The 15,011-nt window shown below is 40.9% G+C and overlaps 1 pseudogene; it reads left to right on the top strand.

Annotated features, from left to right (window-relative positions):
• Nucleotides 1-4,888: 4,888 nt before the first annotated feature.
• Nucleotides 4,889-7,062, top strand: LOC101701194 (kelch-like protein 7 pseudogene; annotated as a pseudogene).
• The last annotated feature ends 7,949 nt before the right edge of the window (nt 7,063-15,011 follow it).

Genomic DNA, 15,011 nt, shown 5'->3' with positions numbered 1-15,011 from the left:
ACACAAGTCCTCAGACAAGGTGTCTAATCCAACCTCCATTACTGATTTAGAACTTTAAGTCTTTCAGATCTTAGCTTCTCTGCCTGTAAAATAAGAATGGTATACATGTTTCACTTCACAAATTTACCACCAGAATTAAATGAGCCTTGCTTTATAAATGGCATCCCTGAGATAAAAACATATGTTCCCCCAGAAATTAGAAAACAGAAAGGAGTGAGAAAATATCATAGGAATACTACAGCTATCTGAGCCAGATAATAGGGCTTCAGGAAATACCAGAGCAATTCTAGCAGGCTACACATGACCAACAAAGCAGAGGTGGGGTGGAAGTGGAGGACAGAAGAGGATAAGATGGAAAGGAGGGGAGGAGGGGCAGATAAGCGAGTGTGGGGTGGCCACAAACCGTACACAGTGGCCTGGGGAGCAGAGGGTTGCAGAGCAGAAATAACCACTGAGAGGAATCATGATGAGAGGCTCTTGTGCAGGCGCTGCTCCGATTCACTCTCTTGTGAGCGAGCAGGGGCTTTCTTGTGCACAGAAGTCTCTGAGTTCATAAGGCAAATTGGGTGGAGAAGGATCCCAGCCGAAGCAAAAACCTGGTCAGAAATGGAACCCAGCAATCTAAATATGACAGGGGATTTTGGTTCAGGCAGACTTCTCTAGGAAACCCTGAGCCAATAACCTAAGACAAAAAAAGCTAAGAAGCATATTGGTTCCTGGAATCAAAAGCTCAGAAGTAGGAAAGTGGCAATAAAAGCAAAGCACTGCAAAAACCCTGAGAACCAGGAAAGAGACAAACAAGGAAAAATCAATATAATATAAAATATAAAAAATAAATAAAAATATACAAGACCAAAAAAAAAAGATGTTAACACAATTATTCATAGAGCAAGGCTTAAAATAGATACACATGAAACTAATGGCATAAATATAAAGAAGGCTAAGGAGAACAATTAAGCCTAAGTTGATTTTCATTTTTCAAGAGTGAAAACGTATAGAGAAATTCACTATTTATCAAGGAGCTGTGCCAGGCATGGTGGCGCACACCTGTAATCCCAGCACCTGAGAGGCTGAGGCAGGAGGATTTCAGTGAGTTCAAGGCCACCCTGGACTACATGGTGAGTTCAAGGGTATCCTAAACTGCATAGAAAGAGCCTGTCTCAAAACAAAACAAGAAGTCAGGGAGATTCAAGAGTAGCTGATGCAGTAGTGGACAGGTAGCGATCAAGTCAGATAGGCAAGAGCCAGAGTGGTCAGCGTGGGCTCAGGTCAGGAGAACTCAGGACCATGGATAGATCTGAGCTTGCTCTGTGTCTGGGTCAAAGCCAACTCTGCTACCCAGATTGGTTTCACTGCCAGGGCCCCATCTGGAAGCAGAAAGGACCTGCCTTGCCTACGTATTCCCCTTCTAGGAAATAGTTCTTATCTCTCTGGTGGCCTGTGATAACCCTACTCAGAGGTGATATGAAAGAGTGGAAAGAAAAACTACTGAACTGGGAATTAGGAAGCTTGTGTTTTGCTTCTGGTGTGGCCACTTGCTACCTGTGTGGTCTTGGTGAAAGCAAACTTAGTAAAGCTCAGTTTTTCTCCTCAGTAAAATGAGATTAGTAAGGTTTTATCTACTGCCTTTAAAATAACTACTGGGAAAATTAAATAAGATCACGCATGGGAAAGCACTTTAAACTGTAACACCTTAGTTAAACATGTGTCGTTGTTGGAATTAGCTCCCTACAAACTGAATAAAACAGTTCCACAGAAACTCTGGGAGCTGGGATACCTGGGCAGTAGGCCAAAGGTATGTCAAAACGTAAGGTCTCCATAGGTGAGACTAAAAGCCTGAGAGGAATGTGCATTTTTAAAAGCTGTGGGAAGTGGGTAGAAAAATGAACAGCAGTGAAAGAGAGATGAGTGTAGCGGTGCATGCCTGTAATTCCAGCACTCGGGAGGCTAAGGCAGGAGAATCGTAAGTTCAAGGCCAACCTGGGCTGCATAGTTTTTATCCCAGTGTAATCTGACATAATCTGACTTTAAAAAGTAAGGAAGAAATACACCAATAGAAAGGACAGGATATGAATGAACTAGAGGTTACTACAAAACAAAAGCTCCCTACCACACACACTGACACAGGGACTCGTGAGACTAAGCAAGCACTCTGCCACTGAGCTGCATCCTCAGCCCAAGCCATCTCTTTTCTGGTCATAGATCCAAACTGTTAAAGTAATAAATATGTTTTTTAAATTATGGTACCCAGCACTTTGTCTTTAGGTAAAGTATGATCATCAGTGTGTTTAAGGGAAAAAAACTGAGGTCCACAGAGCTCATTGATTGACCCAAAATCTTGTGGTTCAGAGGAGTAGAGTGATGACCAAGATTCTCTCTCCTGATCAAAATGAAGATTTCTCAGAAACTTGGCAAGATCGAGTAGAGAATATGCAAATTCCCATTGAAACAGGAAGAAATTAAAACAATTAAAGGGATCATTAAGGAAAGAGGAGTCTCTCTCCTCTTTCAAGATGCCATGAAGAAGTAGAACATGTTAAAAATATGTTACAAATGGAGGCACCATGCCAAGGACTTTAAATAACAGAGAGGCTCTTCTCTTTCACCAGAGCGATCAATGCAGAACATTTTTTTAACGTATAGAGGTGAAAAATGGAGCAGAAATAGCAAAAATCAAAGAACAAATGAGTCTCCACAGACACAGTCAGGGAGTTGAGTGAAGACAGAGAAGGTTAATCATGAAAAAAAACCCAATAGCTATAGAGAGTTCAACAGACAAAGAGACAGAATGGGGTACACAGAGGGGAGATGGCCAGCGTGCAGTCCTCCAGAGAGGCACAAAACAGACAACACTGCAAGTGACCACAATAGACATCACTCCTCATGACAGCAGCATCGTCAGGCTGATGAGAGGGAACATTCTGTTGGGTACCATAACTTCATTGCTGATAATCACACAATTTCCTACAAATGTAGCAAACTGTGGAGAAATGTGAATGATCAATTGGTGTAGTAAAATAGTGTTAATTTAAAATGAGATAGGGATGTTGGGAAGGTACTATGATTTGGATGTGGTTTGTCCCCAACGCTTGTGGATTGGAAGTTTGGTCCCCAGTATGATGATGTTAAGACCTGGTGGACCTCAAAAAAAGAAGAGCTGGTGGACCTTTAAAAGGTGGGATGCAGTGGGAAGTAATTAGGGTGCTGCACTTAGAAGGGACAGAAGTAGTTCTTTTGGGACCTTGAGTTGGCTCTTATAGAGGAAAGTTGCTATAAAAGAGTGCGACCAATCCCTGAATCACTCTCTGGCTTTCTGTCTCACCATGTGATCTCTGATTCTTTCACATGTTTCCACCATGATGCGATCTACCATAATGTGATGCAGCCAGAGCAAGTGCCATGCTGTTTAAGCTTTCAGCCTCCTGCTCTGACATAAATCTTTCTTCTTTGAAAGTACCAAGCTTCAGGTGTTTTGTTAAAGCTATGGAAAATGAACTAATACAAAAGGAAAGAAAAACTTTGAGGAGGGAGAACTTGTAGAAACCTTAGGTGGGCACAGACTCCCCCTCCATGGCCTTCCTGGCTTCTTCTCATAGTGAGAAAGCAAAGTAGGTAACTGTGAAAGACAGATTTTAATTCCATCATTACAAAGGTGTCAGGAAGGGTGAGTTTTGCTGAAGAAAAAATGGGTTCCAGGTGGCAGAGAGGAGGAAGCCCATGGCCTGTCCCTAGGTAGGACTTTAAAGCATTTCTTTGCTGCCTGTCCTAATAGAGGCCAATGACCTGCCTTACTCTCAGGGGGCTGAAATTGGAACTCTCAAAAGGGAAATAAAGCCTTATGCCTTATGTGCTGGTTTTGTGGAGAATAAGGACCTTTAGAAATCCCCTTGACTCAGTTTTGCAAGATAAAAATGTTCTGGAGATTAGTTGCACAACAGTGTGAAGACATTTAATACTTACAAACTGTACATTTAAATGATCATGATGCAGCATCATACTGAATGGGGACAAAATAAAAACATTTCCCCTAAAATTAGGGACAAGTCAAGGATGTCCACTCTCACTATTCTTTCAATACCATACTTGAAATTTTAGCCAGAGAAATTAGGCAAGAGAAAGAAATAAAACAGACACAAATAAAAAAGGAAGAAGTCAAATTATCCTTATTTGCATATAATATGACTCATACTTAGAAGACCTAAAGATTCCACCAAAAGACCATGATATCTGATAAATTCAGCAGAGTAGAATATAAAATCAATATTTAAAAACAGTAGCTTTTCTATACACCAATAATGAACTACCCAAGAAAGAAATGAAGAAAGCAATTTTATTTACAATAGCTTTTAAAAAAAAAAAATCTAGGCCAGGGATTTAGCTCAGTGGTTTTGCTGCCTGCTGTGCAAGCACAAGGACCCGAGTTCAATCTTCAGTACCAAAACAAAAAAACAGAAAACTAGGAATCAAATTAAATAAAATACCTCTAAAATAAAAACTGTAGAACACTGAAGAAAAAAATTGAAGAGGACACTAGAAGATGGAAAGACCTCTTGTGTTCATGGATCAACAGAATTAATATTGTTAAAATGGGCATACAACTCCAATGATACTCTTCACAGAAATGAAAAAAAAAATCCTAAAATTCATATTAAAAAATTAAAACTCAGAGTAGCCAAAGCAATTTTGGCAAAAAAGAGCAAGGCTAGAGGCATCACAATACCCAATTTCAAATTATAATATGAAGCTACAGTGATAAAAACAGCATGGTGCTGGCAGATTGACAAATGAAATAGAGAACAAAGAAACAAACCTATACAACTTACAGCTATCTGATTCTTGATAAGGGACCAAAAACATACATAGGAGAAAAGATATCTTCTTCAACAAATGGTGCTGAGAAAACTGGATTTTCATATATCATTAAAATTAGATCCCTATCTCTTACCCTGTACCACGATCAATTCAAAATGAATTTAAGACATAGGTGTATGACCTGAAACTTTGAAACTGCTAGAAGAGACACAGGGCAAACACTTGAAATCATAGGCACAGACAAAAACTTCCTAATAGGACTCCAAAAGCACAGGAAATAATAGCAAGAATCAAATTAAAACAGTTACTACAGCAAATTACAGGAACTACAGCAAATTTAAAATTTCTGCACAGCGATAGGCCCCACCCCCTGGAGAGGAAGACGCAGGCTTTTCCCGGCTCCGGCTCTGCCACAGATGCCTACCGGCCCTGTGTCCCGCCCTGGTCCATCTAGTGGTGCCGACCGCCTGTCCACCCAGAGCTGGGTGCTACATGCCACAGCCGCAGTCCTGACTATAGTGTTGGGAAAACAGAGACCCAGCGAGCCCGGAGAGTGCGACCCCTCGCCCGACGGGGCCAGCCCTGGGCTTGAGCCGAGCTGAGGGAGGATGGCAGCCTCTGGAATGGAGAAGAGCAGTAAGAAGAGGACCGAGAAGAAACTTGCTGCTCGAGAAGAAGCTAAATTGTTGGCAGGGTTCATGGGCGTCATGAACAACATGCAGAAACAGAAAACACTGTGTGATGTGATCCTCATGGTCCAGGAGAGAAAGATACCTGCTCACCATGCTGTCCTTGCTGCAGCCAGTCATTTTTTTTTTAACTTAATGTTCACAACTAACATGCTTGAGTCAAAGTCTTTTGAAGTACAGCTCAAAGATGCTGAACCAGATATTATTGAACAACTTGTGGAATTTGCTTATACTGGTAGAATTTCTGTGAATAGCAACAATGTTCAGTCTTTGTTAGATGCAGCAAACCAGTATTAGATTGAACCTGTGAAGAAAATGTGTGTTATTTTTTGAAAGAACAAGTTGATGCTTCAGATTGCCTTGGTATAAGTGTGCTTGCAGAGTGTCTGGATTGTCCTGAATTGAAAGCTACAGCAGATGACTTTTTTCATCAGCATTTTACTGAAGTTTACAAAACTGATGAATTTCTACAATTTGATGTCGAGTGAGTAACACGTCTTCTTAACCAGGACACTCTGACTGTGAGAACAGAGGATCAGGTTTATGATGCTGCAGTCAGGTGGTTGAAATACAATGAACCTAATCGCCAGCCATTTATGGTTGATATCCTTGCTAAAGTCAGGTTTCCACTTTTATCAAAGAATTTCTTAAGTGAAACGGTACAAGCTGAACTGCTTTTCAAGACAATCCTGAATGCCTTAAGATGGTGATAAGTGGAATGAGGTACCATCTACTTTCTCCAGAGGATCGAGTAGAACTTACAGACAGCACAAGGTCTAGAAGAAAGATACATAATTACCGCTTAGCCCTATTTGGAGGTTCCCAGCCACAGTCTTGTAGATATTTTAAACGAAAGTTGAGAAGAGATGCACAGCCCTGGAAATGAGACTGTAACTTCAGAATTCTCATTTGATGTCTTGCTTTGCTCTTACAAATGACCTATTATTAATCGCTCCTTTGTATACTAAGCCACAAATGTTTAGATTTCCAGTGGAAAAATTCAAATAATTGAGGAATTAACAACTGATAAAAATATCCACATTCTATCAAACATTCTCCAAAGCTAACGCTATTGGAATCTCATTACAATATTTGTTAAACGTTTTTATCAGAGGCATACCAGCCCTCTTGCTTCTTTTTCCGACAAAAAAATCATCTTGAAAAATGATGGCATATACTAGTATTTGTATATAACCTTTCAATACAAGTTAGTCCTTGGCATAAGGCTGTAATCCCAGCACTCTGAGAAGATAAGGCAAGAGGCCCACAAGTTGAAGCCCAGCCTGGGCAACTTAGCAACTTAGACCCTGTCTTAAAATTAAAAATGAAATACAGACTGGGAATATAACTCAATATAAAGACCCTAAATTCAATCCCCAGTACCCCCCTAAAAAATCTGGTATTAAAAGAGATACTAATTTAATTATAAGTTATTATTTATCTTGTATTACCTCAAGTGAACATTATTTCATTATTCAAGTAGACTTCTTAATGAGAAACATTGTATATGAGTTGATTTAGTTTAAAATTTTGGACTTAATATGTTTAGAAATATTAAAATGAATTTCTCTCTCCTTAAATTGGGAACCATTTGTGTGGATCCTGTACTAGCCAAAAGTGGCAATCGCTTTCAATGAATTAATCTTCAAAGAGAACTGTTTAATTAGTATAACTTCACCGAATGATCCAGAATAAAGACACTATTCCTATAAATTATTGTCTTTATATAGTCCTTGGATAACATTGATAACACAAGGTAAATATTTGTATTAGTTGATGACTAAAAATGATAGCAAAGAAAATCTTAACTTTGTTCTGAATATTGATAGAAGAAGAAATCTTGGGTTACTATATTGAATTGAAATGATATTTTTCTTGTTATCATTCTTTTGTAAAACCTGCCAGTTCTCCATTTCCCCCTCTTGTACTTGCATCAAGTGTTTAGTGATTGCTTAAAGAATTATCTGTATTCAGTCTGGCTATTTCTCTTAGTATTGGTGTTCTCAAACTGTAGCATGGTAATGTCCTATGATATTGATGTCTAAATAAAAGTTGATTTAACTGAAGAAAAAGAATTTCTGCACCACAAAAGAAACAACCACCAGAGTGAAATGACAGTCTACAGAAAATCTTTGCCAGCTACTCTTCCAATGAGAATTAATATCCAGAATACATAAAGAACTCAAATAACTTAATACCAGAAAACCAAATAGCCCAACAAATAAATGGACAAATGAACAGACATTTCTCAAAAGAAGTACAAATGATTGGGAAGTATATGAAAATATTCAACTTTAGCCATCAAGGAAATGAAAATAAAAACTACACTGAAATTCCATCTCATGGAAGTCAGAATGGTAGTCATCAAGAATACAAAAACAATACATGTTGTCAAGGATGGGGTGGGAGGAGGAACCCATTTATATGGCCGGTGGAATGGAAATTAGCACAGCCACTATGGAAATTAGTGTGAAAGTTCCTCAAAAACCTCAAAACAGAGCTACGATATGACCCAGCTATAGTTTCCTAGTATATAGCCAAAGGAACTGAAGTTAGCATACTGTAGGGATACTTGCATACTGACGTTTATTGTGGCTATATCACAATAGCCAAGATATGGAACCAGCCTAGGTGCCCAACAATAGACAAAAGGATAAAGAAAATGTGGTATATATACACAATGGAGTATTATGCAGCCATAAAGAACCAAAATTTTGTCATTTTCAGAAAAAATGGGCAGAATTGGAGATCATCATGTTAAGTGAAATAAGCCAGATTCAGAAAGATAATTATCACATGTTTTCCCTAATATGTGGGATCTAAAAAAGATGATATAAAAGTATAAGGGAGACTCTAATTAAACAAGAAGAAAAGAATGGGAGCAGGCATGGATATGATCAAAATATGTTATAATGCATGTACAAAAGTACCATATTGAAACTCAATATTTTGTAATATTAATAGGCACTAATGAAAATATATTTTAAAATGGTTGATAGGAGGGCCGGGGATTTAGCTCAGTGGTTCCGCTGTCTGCCTCATAAATGCAAGGTCCCGACTTTGATCACTGGTACCAAAAAAAAAAAAAAAAAAAAAGACTTGTACTACAATGGTTGATAGGATAATTGTCATGATACGTATATGATATTGCTTTTAAAAACTTAAAGAAGTTACAAGAAATTTTTAAATGAAGTAGGAAAACAGCCAGGTCCTGGAGAATGCTTTTTCCTTACAAATCCAGTTGGGATAGCTCCTTCAGTGTAGACAGCACGATTGCACATCTTCCCCTTGCTCCTGACAAGCACGTTTACTGAAGAGCGCAGAAGATTTTACCATCCCCATTTTCAGAGGCAGAAATGAGCATCTAGTCCAAGGAGGAAAATGTATGGAATGAAATGTGGGCCCTGTGGTCTGTACCTTGTCCTGGTACTGCTGCCCTTGTTAGTAACAGAAGAAGTAAGAGTTGGGAAAGTGACTCCTGTGGGCACTGATGCCACACCAGGCTGCGGGCTCCGCCACACCCTGCACCACTCCCTTTGTACTGGCCACGAGCCTGTGGGGTCATCGCCACTCTGGGCTGATCTCACAGTTGAGGGAACGGGAATGGGGGGCTCGGAGAGGTAAAATAACCTTCCCAAGGATGCCAGTGAGCTAAGGGAAGAAGGGGATCCAAGACACAAAATGAGGAGCAGAAAGGCAGCTGCGGTGGGAGGGACAGGAGGAGGAAGTTATCAGGCAACCCTTTACCTCCGTTTCTCATTGTCCTCTGGTGCCAAAAGAGCTGGCTGACTGCTGGCTGCACTGATGGAGGAGGTAAAGAGGCAGGCAGGCCACAGGTGTAAAGAACAAACCTTCTTTCAAAGGTAAGCTGAAAAAAGCACAAAAGATTCCAATCTTAGAGATGTCAACAGAAAAGCACAATTGTAAAAACCTATAGTTACAGTGTCAGGACAAATGGCCAGAGGAGGAAAGGCTGCTTTAGAAAGAGGCATGAGAAAAATGGTGCAAGGATTTTTTGTTTTTTGCCTGTGCTGCATTTATAAGAAAGTGTTAGACAATGGTCGTGGAAAATATGTGGGTTGAATGGGCAAATTATACATATGTTTAACATTAGTTAATTTTTAAACAATATTAAATGCAAAGGGCTAGAATGAGACAGTGCATGGGAAATGCTTAAATTCTAAAGTGTCAGGCCAAAGGAAAGTGGCGCTTATTTTTATATGAGTGTATTTATAATAAAACTAGAAAGACAAAGAAAACCCAAGCCAAGGGCCTCGGCTGCTGGTCTTCTGGGTTTTGGTGTTCCCCACATCGTGTGTCCCCTGCTCCTCTTTATCTTGCTGAATTACAGCTCTGCTCCACCTCTGGCTCTGAGGGCTGATGTGGGACAGCTGCTCAACAGCTGGCCTGCATTTACCCCAGGTGGTGGTATTTTAGAAACCAGTTGAGCTGTTACTCTGCTATGTGTGGTTTTGGGTTTGCAAAATCCCATAATGATCCTGAAAGACCCATGTTGCTTCATAGGTCTCTCCAAATTGGGTCGAAGAAACTAACATCATACGGTGTAGCCACTGCTGTTTGGCCTCTAGGACCATCTGCACTGGGGCTGCCAGAGGAGCAGACAAGGGTGGTGAAGAGGAAAGCATGGTCACGTGGGTAGGAAAAGTGCCCATGTGCCTCTGGGGGCTCCCAAGACAGTCATTTGGCTTTGTGGCCGTGCATCTGCCACAGACCACCATTTTGCAGAGCCACCACTCATGCTTTCTTCTCCTTTCTCTGGTCTAACTCCTCTTCTTTCACTACCCTCCCTTCACTTCTCCCTTTCTTCTCTGGCTATCATAAGACAACATCTTGTAAGAATAGATAACATAGGGCTGAGAGATGGGCTAAGATGGGGTTCAAGGTTTGTAAGAGATAAACTATTCTTAAATTGATGCCATACAGTTTCTCCTGCTACCTTGCAGGTCAGGCTGTGTGACCAGAGTCTAAGGTTGCAGAAAGGGGCCATTCAGTGTTCACTTCCTTAAAATGAAAGCCACGTCTCTCTCCCAGAGAGCCTTCCGGAGCCCATGCTGGGAGTGACTGAACAGTGGTGAGGAGACAGGACTCCTGCTCAGTAAGCAACTCTTCCCTGGCCCTGGGGCCTGCTCTTCTTTGAAAAGACTAATTGCCTGGGCACTCCTGCTCAGTAAGCAACTCTTCCCTGGCCCTGGAGTCTGCTCTTCTTTGAAAAGACTAATTGCCTGGGCGAGTGGAGGTTCAAAGATGTGATTCCCAGTGTTTTCATTTCCAGGGGCTGCTATCCAAGCATTTGCTTCCAAAAGATGTGATCACTAAGCAATTAAATGACTTTCTTTAATGCCCCATTAAGTGAGATTTTTCTCCATGTTTTGATTAATCATAAATGAATGTGTTTGCCTATCAGGTTTCTGATGGCACAAGCCACCCAGGGTTCTCACACAAGAAGGCGCAATCCCAGCCCACTACAATCAATGCCAGCTGACATTTCAGTCAGCCTTTGAGATCTGACAGATAAAGATGCTTTTCCCCCCGGGGTTCCTGAAATATTTGAATGCCCGTGGAGACCCAAGACATCCCATCTACCTTCCAAGGGACCACTGCTTTGAAGTATAGACCATCATAATTAAGGAACTGATGGGGGAGGACATTTAGAACCAATGTGCCACTTAGGAAAAGATCATCTTGGGAGAGAAAGGTTGTGTTTGGAATTAAAAAACAAGTCAGGAGAAGTTCTCAATGGGGAGGGTTCAGGTTTTGTGAAGTTTGAACCTTATGGCATCTAGTGGAAAGGCCTTTCCAACATAAATGTTGTACAATTACAAACACAAAATTAATATGGGAGCTTCATGGATCCTTGTCTTAGTCACTTGATTCATCACTGAGATGCAATACGAATGAGGTATTTTGTGTGAGACACCCACAAATGAACAGAGGAGAGGGTTACTTTGGCTCACAGTTTGTAGAAGTTGCAGTTGATAGTCTGCTGGCTGCCAGGCAGGACAACATGGCAGAGGGACATTGTGGAAACAAAGGTGCTCACTTCACAGAAGCCAGGAAGCAGAGGGCAAAGGGATGAGCTGGGAAGACTGCTACACCCTTCCCGGCCACACCCCCAGTGACCCTCCTTTTCTGACCAGATCCCACCTCCTAGCAGCAGACCAGCTATGAGTCCCCACAATCCAATCACCTTCTAAAAGCCCCACCTATGATCCCATGAGGCTGTTGGAGGATAGCACGATATAAACCACTACAGTCCTAAAGTTTCAGGTTTACCAGGTTCCCAGTAAGTCTGCTGTGCTCCTGTGGAAACTTCCTTCTGAGTTGCAGAACTCTCAGGCCATCCTAAAAGAACTGAGAGGCAGTTCCCCGGCCTGGCCTGCAGTCCCTTTCCCCAGAATAGCAGTAGTCACCAACTGCCCTGACGTCTGACTCTCAACCTGACCCTCTGCCCTTGGCTCAGTCTGTAGGAAACCCCCTCAGACTTTCAACCACTGCTTTGTGCCAGGCACTGGGGTTATAAGCTGGAATAAGTCGGGCTTTGCTCATAAGAAAAGAGAATAGTAACAGAAATGACAAACACATAAACTAATGTCTAAGATGGGTGTTTGGGAATATTCACAAGCAGCTTGAAAGAACCTATAGAAGGGATGTTCTGCTTAAAATGGAAGGAGAGGAGGTAGACACCCAAAGAGCTTACAAGGATAAAGATCAATTCACCAAGTGTGATAGTTAATTGTGATGTCATTGGTAATGGATTGAGAAACACCTAGCAAGTTAGTGGAGCACAGTTCTGTGTCCATCTGTAGATGATTGACATGTAAGCCACAAATCAAGGCAGGAAGACCCACCCCACATGTGGGTGGCACTAACCAATAAGCTTGTAGGCTGGATGAGATAAAAAAAAAAAAAGGAGAGGGGGAAAAAAGGAACTCTTCTCTTTTGTTCCTTTAGAAGATCTTTGGTCTTCGCCATTGCCTTTGCAGGTTGGTCTCCAGTTCCTTCAGGCTTTGAGTACAGACCCTTCAGCTTTCTAATATGGACTCACACCAGACTCTGCAGAGAGCTCCAGCCCTTCCACCTTTGACCAGATCCTCCAACTTTCCTGCACACAGCCAATTTGCATTCTTCCACGCCTATTCTTTCAGGCAGCCATTTACTTAGTAAATTCTTTGTATATCTTGTGTGTGTGTGTGTGTGTGTGTGTGTGTTATATTAAATATGTTCCTTTAGTGAACCCTAACTAATATACCAAGCCAATATTTTGCTCACCACTTGTGTTAACCTTCATGCGTGCAGATATTGTCCTCATCTTTCCTACAAAAATGTGATTATCCTGGGAAGCTGAGGAGTAAGACAGGTCTGGGTTTCCATCTTGTCTTGGCTGCCTTTTGGGCGTGTGGAATAGGCAGAAGACTTGTAAAATTTTATAAAGCCTAATCTGAAGATAGAGACAATAATAATTTCATATGGTTGCTTTGAGAATTAAATAAGACAATGAATGAAGGCACCAGTGTCTGACACATAGTAAGTTGATAATAGATATTGATTATCATAATATGCATATGACTTTCAAGGATTTATATATAAATTATCTTTGATATCTCCATGAAAATATATACAGTGATGTCATCTTAATGGCTACACAGTATCCTTATATGGATGTATCAGTTTATATAACCAGTGTTTTCTTGATAGATATTTCAATTATTTCTAAGTACTCGCAACTACAAATAAAGCCCTAAAAAACAACCCTGAACATATATCTTTGCACAATTGTGCAAGAAGCTCTATAGTATTGATTTCATGAACTGAAACTGGTAAATCTATGCATTTGCCTATTTAAGCTTTTCACAGATATTGCCAATTGCCTTCTCCACAGGGCATGGCACTTCAAATTCCCACCAATGGTAGATGAGATTTCTTCCCATCTAGTTACCAACACTAGGTAATGTTAATCTTTGAAATCTATGCCACGAGGGCTTCACTAGAACAGAAAGAAACAAAAACAAGTCCATAGAAGAATGTAGTAAGGCATTCAAGAGGTCCAGGGAAAGATGGAGAAGTTGAGGACGAAGTGTTAACTGGCCTATCCTGGAAGCAAATCTGTTTCTAGCCTGCTTTGATCCATGCTGGGTGAGAACGCTCTAGGGTCAAACCCCCAGAGCCTGCCTCTCTGCCCAGGCTACTAGGTTCCTAGGACTGAGGCAGTGTCAGGATGACTCTGGAGGCATTCAGTGTCCAGGGTCTCAGGGCCTGGGGTTATGACACTGCGCCAGGCCACTGCTTTTTGGGAAGAGAGCTTATGACAAAAGTTTTCTCCAAACCTCTCAACTTTTAACTTCTATTTGTCACAGACAAACCAATAACTTCAAACTGCATTCTAGAAACCCCAGTCTGTCATAACTTTCCCCCATGTGGCTCTCAGAATGACAGAGTTCATAATCTAAGCCTACAAGTAGAGAAACCTTTTTAGACAGCTCTCATGCGGCCTCAGAGGCAGTCTAGGCAGAAGAGAGCTTTGGAAAAAATGGCCTTGAATTCATGCAGACTTATGTTAAAATCTGCAGCTGCGCCAGTAACTAGCTGAGTGATTTTGAACCTCAGTAACTTAATCTGAAAAACGGGGAAAATAATTCTCTATAGGAAGAATCTTCTAGGGAAGATTACATAATAAAATCTCTGTCCAGGACTGGGCTCAGTGATGAATGTAAGCTCCCTTTCCCCAAAGCCAGAGTGGAGATATGGAGCTAGTGTTTGCACATAGTCCTGGGCTGGATTTTACATTGGGCAGTTTAGCGTGTTGAATGGGACCTTGTGTAGAATTAGACACACACCCAAAGTGTGCACTGCTCATATTGAAATACTGTGACAACTCCATATGAGTATGACTTTAAAAAGTATATTGAGTCATACACTTTAAATGACTGAATTATAAGTTATGTGAAAAATAGCTCAATAAAACTGATACATAAACACCAAAGGTTTTGTGGAGGTCAGTTTTCTATTGCTGCATTATCTGGCTGCAAAGAATAAATAAAAATTAAATGTAATTAACATTGAAAATCAATCTTTGTGCCTGCCTTCTTTCCTTCCTGCCTACCTTCCTTTTTCGTTTTTGGTTTTCAGTACTGGGGATTGAATCCGGAGCCCTCACCCAGGCTAGGCAAGCACTCTCAAGCTGAGCTACATCCCTAACCCTTACTATTTTGAGACGGGGTTCCACTAAATTCCTCGGGTAGCGTCAAACTTGTGATGCTCTTGTCTCAGCACTCTGAGTAGCTGAGATGATAAAGGTGGGCCTCTGTACCTGGCTTGTGCTTTTCTTTTTTTAAAAAAATAATTTCTTAATCTTATTCTCTTCAAGACATCTCTCATTTGGGGGAGAATTAGGATTGTTCAAACAGGAAGACAAAGGGGAAAAGTCAAGGTTGATTTTTTTTTTTAAACCACCAAATTCAAAATGTTTGCCAAGCAATCATTTTATTTATA

The sequence above is a fragment of the Heterocephalus glaber genome, unplaced genomic scaffold (genome assembly GCF_053883595.1).
Source record: "Heterocephalus glaber isolate CG9 unplaced genomic scaffold, H.glaber_assembly_v1.0 deba00001457, whole genome shotgun sequence".
Taxonomy (NCBI): domain Eukaryota; kingdom Metazoa; phylum Chordata; class Mammalia; order Rodentia; family Bathyergidae; genus Heterocephalus; species Heterocephalus glaber.
Note: the sequence above shows the minus strand (reverse complement) of the source record. Positions and strands in the feature narration are given on the sequence as shown.